Genomic DNA, 10779 nt, shown 5'->3' with positions numbered 1-10779 from the left:
GGGAAAAATTCCTAATTAATAGACCATTCTATTGTTTCATATCAATTCGAAGCAACTTTTGATGTAGATTTTTGATTTTATATTTAAAGGTTTATATTTGATTGTATAAAATTATATGCGCTGTTGAACATATATATTACAATATACATTAAAAATAATCTAATATTTTAAGATAAACTTTTGCACCGAGAATAACTATTAAAATCAAGCAAATAATCCATCTTTAAAATATTGAGTTCTAATAACCATGTGCGTTTAAAATTTGTAGTATTTATTGTAAATGAATTGATACAGAAAATTTCTTTGAATTAAAGATATATAACAGCGGCGAAATATGGTTAAAATAAAAAACAACATGATTTTAAAATCACATTTATTTAAATCTGCTTAATACTAATATGAGTTGGAAATCTTTTGAAAGCTGAAATTTTAAATCTTTTTGTTAGTAACAAAAATGAGTATTTAAGATAAACAAGTCATTTTCGATTAATTATATTTTGTTTCTATGTCTATATAGTGCACCCAAATTTTGAATTCATATTTATATATATTTTTTTCAGAATTCAATCTTGTTAATGTTTATAACTTATTCTTCGGCTGCAGAACAAAGTATATTTGACAGTAAAGACAACATTGTGGCTTACGTGAGAGAATCGTCAGAGCTTGCTTATAAATTTGAAACAAAGAGAAATTTTTCTGAGAAACATCAAGAAAACGAACCTGGAAGATTTATACGAGCTGCAACGAACCGCAATTCCTCAGGAAAATTGATTAAAAACGTAAGAATAGTAATTAAAACAATTGAACAATTGATAATTAAGTTGGTAAGATTTAATAAAAAGGAAATTTTGTGTGAGTAAAAATAGGATATCAGTAATTAAATAGTTTAAAAGTTTCAAATAAAATATTTTTAATAGAACAAAAAAAATTACTACTAAAATATGTAACTGTAAAGTAAAATATATACTATTTAATATCATGAATGATTATAATTAGTTTAACAAATTTTGAAATGTTAAAATATTTAATTGTTTTCACTTCCTCTTTTCGTTTTTGATGACTTAAATAATAGTAATCATTCTAATAATGTAATTAGTTGGTAATTAGAAATATAATTAATAATTTTGTAATTAATTATTAGTTATTGCACTAATATTAAATTCATTTGTGTCAAGTAAAATCATATATGATAATTGTTTTATTTTATATTTATAATTAATTTCGCAATATGGAAGTATTTTTTTCTTAGAAAAAGAAGCTAATATTATTTTGGAAAAAATTACTGCTGAAGATTACTAAACAATCTTTTTTAGCAAAAAAAAAAAAGAAAAAAAAAGAAAAAAAAAAAGAACAAACCTGTAAGTAAAATGATGAATTGAAAATACAAGCCCACTTTTTATTTTTATGCCATATTATTTTTCTTAATTTTATTAAAGATCAACAAGCAACTGAAAGGATTTCTTTAAGTCATCGTTTGCGTTTCTTACAAGAAATTGTTAAGTTGAGAGGTTTAAATTAAATCGTGTATGTAACATTATGAAATGTTTCAGGGTGAATCTAAGAGTCAGAAGAATATGCAACAGAAACAAATGGTACTCAAGAGTAGGTTCTGGTAAAATTCTGTTAATAATAATAAAATATTTTAACAATATATTAATAAACATTTCACATTAATTGTATCGTAAAAATTCCATAATATTTGGGTGTCCCGAAAGTTCTTTTCTTATCGGGCTATGAATGGCCGTTTTTGAAGAAGCTTGTTACTGGAAACGAAACTTGGATTTTATAAGAAAAAGTTCACAGAAAACGTCCTTGGTGTAAGGATAATAAGCCTTTATCCGTCGCAAAGCCGGGACTGCACCCCCAAAAAAATTCTTATGTACATTTGATAAGATTGGAAAGGCATAATTTTCTACGAGCACGTTCCTCAAAGTAAAACAATAAATTCTACGAAATACTTTCATCAACTGGATCAGTTGAAAGCTACCATTACAATAAAAATTTTTTTTAAAAAATACGGCCCGAATTAATGAACCTACGAGGTGTTGTCTTTCATCATGACAACGCCAGACCACATATTACATTAGTCGTAAGAGAAAAGCTCTTACAGTTTCATTCGGATGTTTTACCGCATCCTGAATACTCACCAGATCTCGCTCCATCTGATTATTATTTCTTTCTGTCCTTAAAACATTCTCTTCGCAATGAGCAATATAACAAAATACATAATATCTTAAACACTTAATATTGTGTATTCATTTCATATTAGATATAGAAAATAAACTTATAGGACATCCTAATAGAATAATCCCCCAATTTACTTCCAATATCATATTCTTTTTTGACTTAAAAATATTGAGCAGCATTAGCAAATATAACACATTAACGAGACAATTATCGGAAAACATTTCATTCAATTGAAGTTTATAAAGTTAGTTTGAATAATTAGAAATTATTTTCTAAAACTAATTATTTAGAAATGATCTTCGAAAAGTGTAATCCATTTACACTTTTTTCCCAGAATTCTCATGATTACCAGAATTTTCTTTGATTATCTGGTGAAAGAACCAAATGGGGATTTACAATTTCATATTCAACGAAGATTTGAAAATGGAACGGTGGTAGGAGTCTATGCAGTTGGAGAAGACACGAAAAGGCACATAACAGTTAGATATATAGCTGATGCCAACGGATATCGTGCCGAAATCTTTAAAGGTAAGGAAATATTTTTTTTCTCTTAATATCAATTTAATTGAAAAGAAAAAAAGTAATTAAGGCAATTTGCTTTAAAATTATCTAACACTCTTTTAAATTTTCAATTTTAAATTCATTCCTAAAGGTAAAAGGGATCAAAAGCCTCTTGAAAATGGTAGTCCAGTGATAGTAATTGTGTAGTGATATCCTTTGCAACTTGTTTTTGTTGTTGTTGTTTTTTTTGTATATAGTAATACCAATTTTTACCAACATTATATTAATGGGTATTCCTCCTATCCATTAATTAACATGAGATCAAGAATTTTTAAAGCATGACTATATTTAGTTAACAGAAAGAGTCCTTAAAATTTACATGAAAATTATTATGAACTGTCTCTACTAATAATGAAACTGAAAGTGTGTATGTGTGTGTTGGTAATCTACATATTAAACCATTCGTCCAACAGTTATCAAATTTGGCATACTTATAACTTGAAGAGTGAGAATATGCCTCTCGAAGAGAGTTTTTTTTAATTTAAATTACTGAAAATTAAACTTTATTCATGATGTTAATTCTATGGTGACTTCTGATTATTGCACACAAATGGCTAGAAAAGTATTTATTTCTGGATGCTAATTGGAGTTTAGAATTGATTCAGCAAATCTTCAATCCATTTATTGTTGCAAGTATTCTTTTAAAATGTAATTTTTCATAACAAAAATCTACAATTTTATTATAAGCAAAAATTTAATAGAATATGATACATTAATTTGAATCTGCGAAAGGAAATGGCCATACTAGTTGATTTAATAATTCTTTGCTTACATATCAAAATTTCATTACCTTCTAAACCATTATCCAAATACTAAAACCTTTTGTACAAAATTGTACAATTTTATATTATTCAATATTTAACATTATGTAGTATCAAGAATATTGTTTAATATCATAAGATATTGTGTAATATTGTGCGATAGTATAGGATTCCTTAATCAACAATATTCTATAAAATTTAGAATATTGTTTAAAATCATATAATATTGTATAATGTAAGTATACTACTAATATAACTGACAAGTATCTCTTTTAAAGTTAAATCATCAAACGATCTTTTTAAGATATTTTTCAAATGATTTGAAAACAGAATTTTTACTTCCAGGGAAACATCACAATATGCCAAACAATATTACATCTACTTACCTCATAAAATAATTATTTTATTATGATGATATTCAGAGAATGATATAACATCTGATAAGTGCGAAATGTAGACGATAAAATTATTGAAATCACTACTACTTCATCATCTATAATAACAAGCTAAATGAAGTAATATCCTTTTTTTGTGTACTTGTTGTAGCTATTTAATAACTAAGCGTAAATTTTATTTGTTAAACAAAAATTATGAAACAAAATGAAATTTTTTGAAGTAGATATTTGAATTTCATTTGATACTTTTTTTCCATCTTTGACTTGAAACATTTTACTTGTGATGATGAATTCCATATCTGTAATGCAATAAAATTTTTCTTTCCCTTCATTCGACAACCTATTAATTTTTGAAAATACAAAACTGTGGAATGGAAGAAAATTTTTGAAACAATTAAATGTTTTAGATTAAATCTCGCTTAATTTTTATTTATTTCCTTTTTTCCATATTTGACTCAAGAATTTATATTACTGATAATGAATTCAACATTTGTAATGTAGTTACTAATGCTATTCTAATTTTTAAAACAAAAACAGGTGAATGAATGTAAAGCTTAGGCATAATACTTAATTTCAGACTAGAAATATGATTTGCGTTGAAAAAATTTCAGCTCTGACTGGAGACATTTTATTACTGATAATGAAAAGAACTTCTGTAGTGTAGCAAATACTGCTATTTAAATGTTTTTAAAAAATACTGTTGAATTTATATAGAAGGTGATCAAAATTATAACATCCCTACTCTGAGCTCTCTATACAGCGAACTACTTAGTGTAAAGACTCGAAAACTGATGAACATAGTATTCAAGACATGGGAAGACTGATTACGCGAAAAAAATTAGTTCCAGAAATACCGATAGATGGTGCTGTACAGAAAAAAATGAGTTGAAAAGACTCAAAAAACACATTTGTAACACATTTTATTCGAACGTATCAAACATTCATTCACAAAGACATTATCTAGGCTTACCAACTTGTTCAACTGCAGATTCTAATGGACCGATTGAGATGCTTCTCACATGCAGAGTGTTACTGTCTTTCAAATCTACCAAGGTTACCGGACTTCCTCGATAAACAAGACTTTTTTATACCTAAAGCCAAAATCCCATCGCAGGGATTAAGATGTGTAAAACGAGAGGATTAGGCTGCCGGAAACGCACTATTTACTCTATTAGTAAAATGGTACCGAAGAAACTGCTGTATACTGAGTCCAATGTGTGGAGGCGCTTCATCTTGCAGAAAAGTAATTGAACCAAAACATTTGGGGTACAGCAAATTGATAATTGACAGATATTTTGGGTGTTGTATTTGGGGTACAGCAAAATTTCGAGCATGTTTGGCACATACTGGTCCTTTGTGTTAATTCTCACGAAGACGATACTCTCGAAGTGCAACTGCAGAATTTCCTTTGTTTTCATAAAACAATTTCCTAATCAAATCACAAAGCCATCAGTGATAAGAAAAACAATTTCCCAGCTTTATTCCTTTTATGCCTAGAACAGCAGCAGCAAATCAAGGGTTTATGCTAATTTTTGTGCTTACAGTGTGAAATTGCAGTTACAATAACAGTTTCAGTTTCTTCACTTTTTTTTTTCATTTCAGCAATAGAAACTAGAAAGGAAAAATTCCATACCACATGCTTTTATGTGTGATTCTTTATATCTTTTTAGCATATTTTCTGTTGTGCAGTGCCATCTATCAATGTTTCAGGAATTATTTTCTTTGTGCAATCCGTCTCCCTATGTCTTGAATAATATGTTCACCAATTTCAGAAGCTTTACACTGAGTATAAGAGTATGTATAGAGAGCTCCGAAGAAAGGTGTTTTAATTTTGATCAACTTGTGTATAATGTTTCGGTGTAGATATTTGAAAATTTTTATATTCTTGATTTGAAACATTTTATTATTAATAATAATGACAAATTTTGTTATGCAGTAAACCCTAGAATCAATTCTAGGTAAAAAAAAATCGAATAAATGTAAAACATTATCATAATACTATGTTATGAAATAGATACATTTATATCATTTGAAACTTTTTTTCATATTTTACTGATTGCATTTTATGGATGACAATAAAGTCAAATTTTTTAGTGCAGTAAATACTGCTATTCAAATTTTTTTAAATGTAGATTAATGCGTGTAAACATTGTCGTAATGCAATGCTTTGAAATAAATGTTTGAATTTCGTTTGATTTTTTTTTTTTTTTTTTTTTTTTACATCTTTGACTAGAAACATTTCACTAGTGATAATAAAGTCAATTTTCTAGTGCAGTAAAATTTGCTAATCAAATTTCTTAAATAAAAACATTGCAATGAAAGCAAAGCATTATCATGGTATTATATTTCAAACCAGATATTTGAATCTAGTTAAAATAAATTCGATTTCAGAGATTTCGCTAGTGATAATAAAGTCAACTTTTATAGTTCTGTAAATACTACTGTATTAGTTTTCAAAAGATAAAAACAGTCGAATGTAAGTAATATAATACTATTCTCGGATTAGATATTTGATTCTCTATTGAAATTTTTTTCATTTTTTACTAAAGATGTTTTTCTAGTCATAATAATATAATCTTTTGTATCTTAATAAATGCTGCTACACAAATTTTCAAAAATAAAAATAATGGAATAAAAGTAAAGTATTGTCGTAAAACTAAATTCCGTTCTAGATATTTAAATTTCGTTTGAAATTTTTTTTCCTCTTTGAATCGATACATTTTTACTATTGCTAATAAAGTCACTTTTTGTTGTGTAATAAATACTATTATTTAAATGTTTTTGAAACAATAACGGTTAATGTAAATAAAGCACAATCATAATGTATGTTTCGGACTAGATATTTGAGATTGATTTGAAACTATTTTACGTCTTTGACTCGAACTTATAAACTAGTGGTAACAAATTTTTGTAGTAAAGAAAAATACTGCTTTTCAAATCTTTTAACTATTGCTACAGTTGTTGATTTGTTTTGAAATATCGACTGATTCTTCATCAGGAACCAAAGTCAGCAGAAATCAATTTATAACTCATAATTTTACTATGAGGGTCAGAAAATATTGAATTAGTCTCGTATTTAACACATTATGAAAGAATCTAATAAGTTAATAATAATTATTATAACTATAGTTAGCTATAATTATAATAAAATTCATAATTTCGGATTAAATAAGTCTACAAATACGTAATTAAGCTTAAGGAATTAATATACAAGTTTTTAATTTCATAAATTTCATTTTATTAAAATATTTGGGAAAGCATTTTAATGATATTTTTTTTTAATTTTTAATTACAGATGAAGCTTTTTTAAGCAAGCTTGTTGGAATCAATGCAGAAAGAAAAAATGGAAGGGTGCAATTTACTTATTGGGCAATAAAAAGCATGACAGGCGTTGCACATAATCTGTTCACTTCAGGAAAAGACTCCAAGAAAGATGATGAAGAGGATGATACGTATGAAGAATGAAATCTATTGTAACAGCATATATGAATTAATTAGGGCAGAAATATTGAGAAGAATCCAAATAAAATATTTCCCATTTTACTGCTTCATTCAATTATTTCTTCAAATGATATGATACAAGTGGAAATCAATAAGTGTTTGTTCTCATTTGTTATAATTTATTGCACCAATCGTACAGAATTTAGATAGTTTAATCTTCCGTACAATCATTCTAATTTTAAAAACATTTCATTCATCTTTGCGGAATTTTTTGTCCTAAAAAAACAAAAACTTTTGTTATTTGATTTAGCACGCGCCAAATATGTACCGCTTCCTTCACTTCTTAACAGGAAGCAAATTGACGATTTTATGCAGAATGATCCTACAAAGTGAAATACAAATGTTAAAAGTATGAACGATATATTATGTTTTTGATTTCTTATTCTTAGCTTAGCTTTCATGCTTTGTCCCCCGCCTTGATTCACTGGTAACTAGCTATACGCATTGTACGGTGTTGTCTCTTTACAGAGTAGAAAGTTTCCTGTGGATTTCTTCTCTTGGTACACATTTAGACAACAAAACTTTTTTAAAAATTGCGGAACATAGACAATATTGTATACAGAATGCTCCTATAGTCCGAAGCCCATATTTATGAAAGTTTGTACGATATGTTATGTTTTTTTACTTCTTTTTCTTTGCTTGGCTTTCATGTTTGGTTCCTCTCTTCAATTCACTTGTAACTATTTAATCACGGTAAGGAGTTGGCTATTTATTGAGTAGAACGTTTTCTGTGTTCATCTCTTGGTACATATTTAGACAACATATTTTTTAAAGGCGAAATAAAGATAGGATTATGCATGTAGATTGCTCCTGCGGTTCGAAACACAGATTCTGGAAAGTTTGAAACATACGTTATGTTTTGTCATTTCTTAGTCTTCGCTTAGTTTTCATGCTTTGATTCCAGCTTCGATTCACTGGTAACTACTTCGCCATGGAATTGTGTTTCTATTTATATGGTAGAAAGTTTTCTATGGATTTCATCTTTTGGTACACATTTAGATTACAAAATTTAAAAAAGGTATATTATCTTGTTCAAATTGAGATTATCACCATCATATTTACTTCTTCGAAGTTTCTTTAAACGGTCTGAAACAATATATCCGAAATCTGCTATAATTTAAGAAAATGGTGTCTTCAATAGAAATCCATACAACCAACCTACAAATTATTAGGAGAAAAATGATTATTAATCTATCCTCATATCAGTGGTTATAACTCAACTATATTTCGTTCCACTAGGCAACATTAGTCCTTGAAGTCACTTTCAGACAGAATCGAATTCATAATTGAGAAGCTACTTGTTGCTTCACGATAGTAAATTCATAAATTAAATTTATTTTAATGGTATGAATACAAAAAAATGTGACAGTTTGAATGTAGATGTTGTTAATTATTTAATTCTCCAACAGGTCATTGTTTTAGTTTAAATTTTAAAAAAATAATTTTTTAAGTAGAACAACTAGATATTTTTTTCCATGTGATAAAATTTAGGCCAAATTAATGCCAAAATTATTTGTAATAATTTATTTCGAAGATAATTTATTTTCTTTATATGGCTTATTTTAATTTGTTGAAAGAACGATATAAAAAATGATTTGTATTATACTTGTTACCTACCATTGACGCAAATGACATGTCCCCTTCATCAAAACATGTGTTAATTAAAGTTTAGTATAATATTCTTTATCAATTGAATATAGATTGTGTGAAAAAAAATGTACATTTATTAAATAATTGATAAAGAAAAAAATTATTTTTCTCTATTAGGTTTGTCATTATTTTGGACGAAAATACAGAAATAATAAGCAAATTCCTGAATTTAATATTTTTCTTTGGTAAACAGGACTTAATTATTTAAATTCTTTATTCACTGAAATTCTTAAATTAATGTTAGAATGTGTTTTCGTAATTATAAAAGAAACCCCATATCAATTAGATACATTAAAACTGTTGCTTTCCCTATGTATTACACAAAAAATTAATCTTGCGCTTCCTCTTCTTTTAATTGGTCATTTAATTTTAAAAGAAAAAAATGTAAATGATGCAAATATGTATTATTGTGCAGTGTTAGATTTAACTAGAAAAATAAAAGTTGAGATTAGAGACTTCTATTAATTACACTTGTTTTTTTCTGTCTTTCATGACGAAGAATTTATCAATTATTGTATTAAAAATGGTTATGTTGAAGGTGTGCTTGGAATGCTATGAAATGCAAAATCACTTACATGATATTATCCCATAGCAATTCGTAAAAACAAAAATATTAATTATAGTTCACTGAATGGATTATCATTATTAACAATCTTCAATGAACTTGTAATTTTAAAAATAGATGTGAATTCCCAGATATAGTGAATTAGCAATAGGGAGTAAGAAGTTTAGGTTTCTTTAGGGGATGTCTTAAAGGACGCCCAGAAAAATAATATAATTTTGCATTTATGTGTCTTTTTAAAGTAAATTTTAATGACTGTGAAAAAAATAATACCAAATGCCGAATGCTTACTACACTGTTCTTGATGACCTGGAGGTGGGAGGTGAAAATCATATCAAGCTTTAGATATCAATTTTCTTCACTGTGTCATCACTTAGATATGATATGTTGCACAATTATATCATTATTTTGTCCCTATATTAATAGTTTTAGCGACAGAAAAACACTTTTAAAAAACGAGTGAATTTATTTTTCAAAAAACTGGTTCCTCAGTTTCACGATGGTCTATTAGAGAAAGTTCTTTCCTTTCTCTTTCACATACTTCATGGGGCGTATATTTTGATAGGTGCAGAAGATCCACTTTTCATTGATAAATAGAAATGATCATTCAGCCACTGAATTTAGTGTTGGGTGATACAATATCAATCTGATACTTTGTATTACATACGAAAAAGTACGAAGCAAACACAAAACTAATAAAAAAAAGTATTAAGTATTTTGTATCAACTTTTGGACTCGATTGATACTTATTGGTAATCTTCTCGACCTTATTCCGAGATACTATATTAACCTGATGCATAGCATAAATCGATATGATCTTGTTTGCTGTTTTTTTATTGGTGATATTATGAGTAATGCGTAATATTTTTTTAATAATATATATATTTCAGCCTTATCCAAGATTTATTTTTACTCATTGTGACGGTGCACATATCATTGAAGAATCTTGGATATTACACAGAAGAGAGAATGGCTATTGTGAGGAGACACGATGAAAATATTTCCTGTTTCTAAAATATACTTTCCTCCTGTCGAATTGCCCTGCTTGATTTGCACTCATCTCTTCATTTATTTATAAGTATGAATGTAGATGGCAGCACGACTCCATTTTTTTCCCCTTTATATTTCTAAAGAATAATTTCAATGTTTTGGCTGAATAAAT

Source organism: Argiope bruennichi, chromosome 4 (assembly GCF_947563725.1).
Source record: "Argiope bruennichi chromosome 4, qqArgBrue1.1, whole genome shotgun sequence".
In the NCBI taxonomy this organism is placed as follows: Eukaryota; Metazoa; Arthropoda; class Arachnida; order Araneae; family Araneidae; genus Argiope; species Argiope bruennichi.
The sequence above is the reverse complement of the archived record's forward strand: the minus strand, read 5'-3'. Positions refer to the sequence as shown.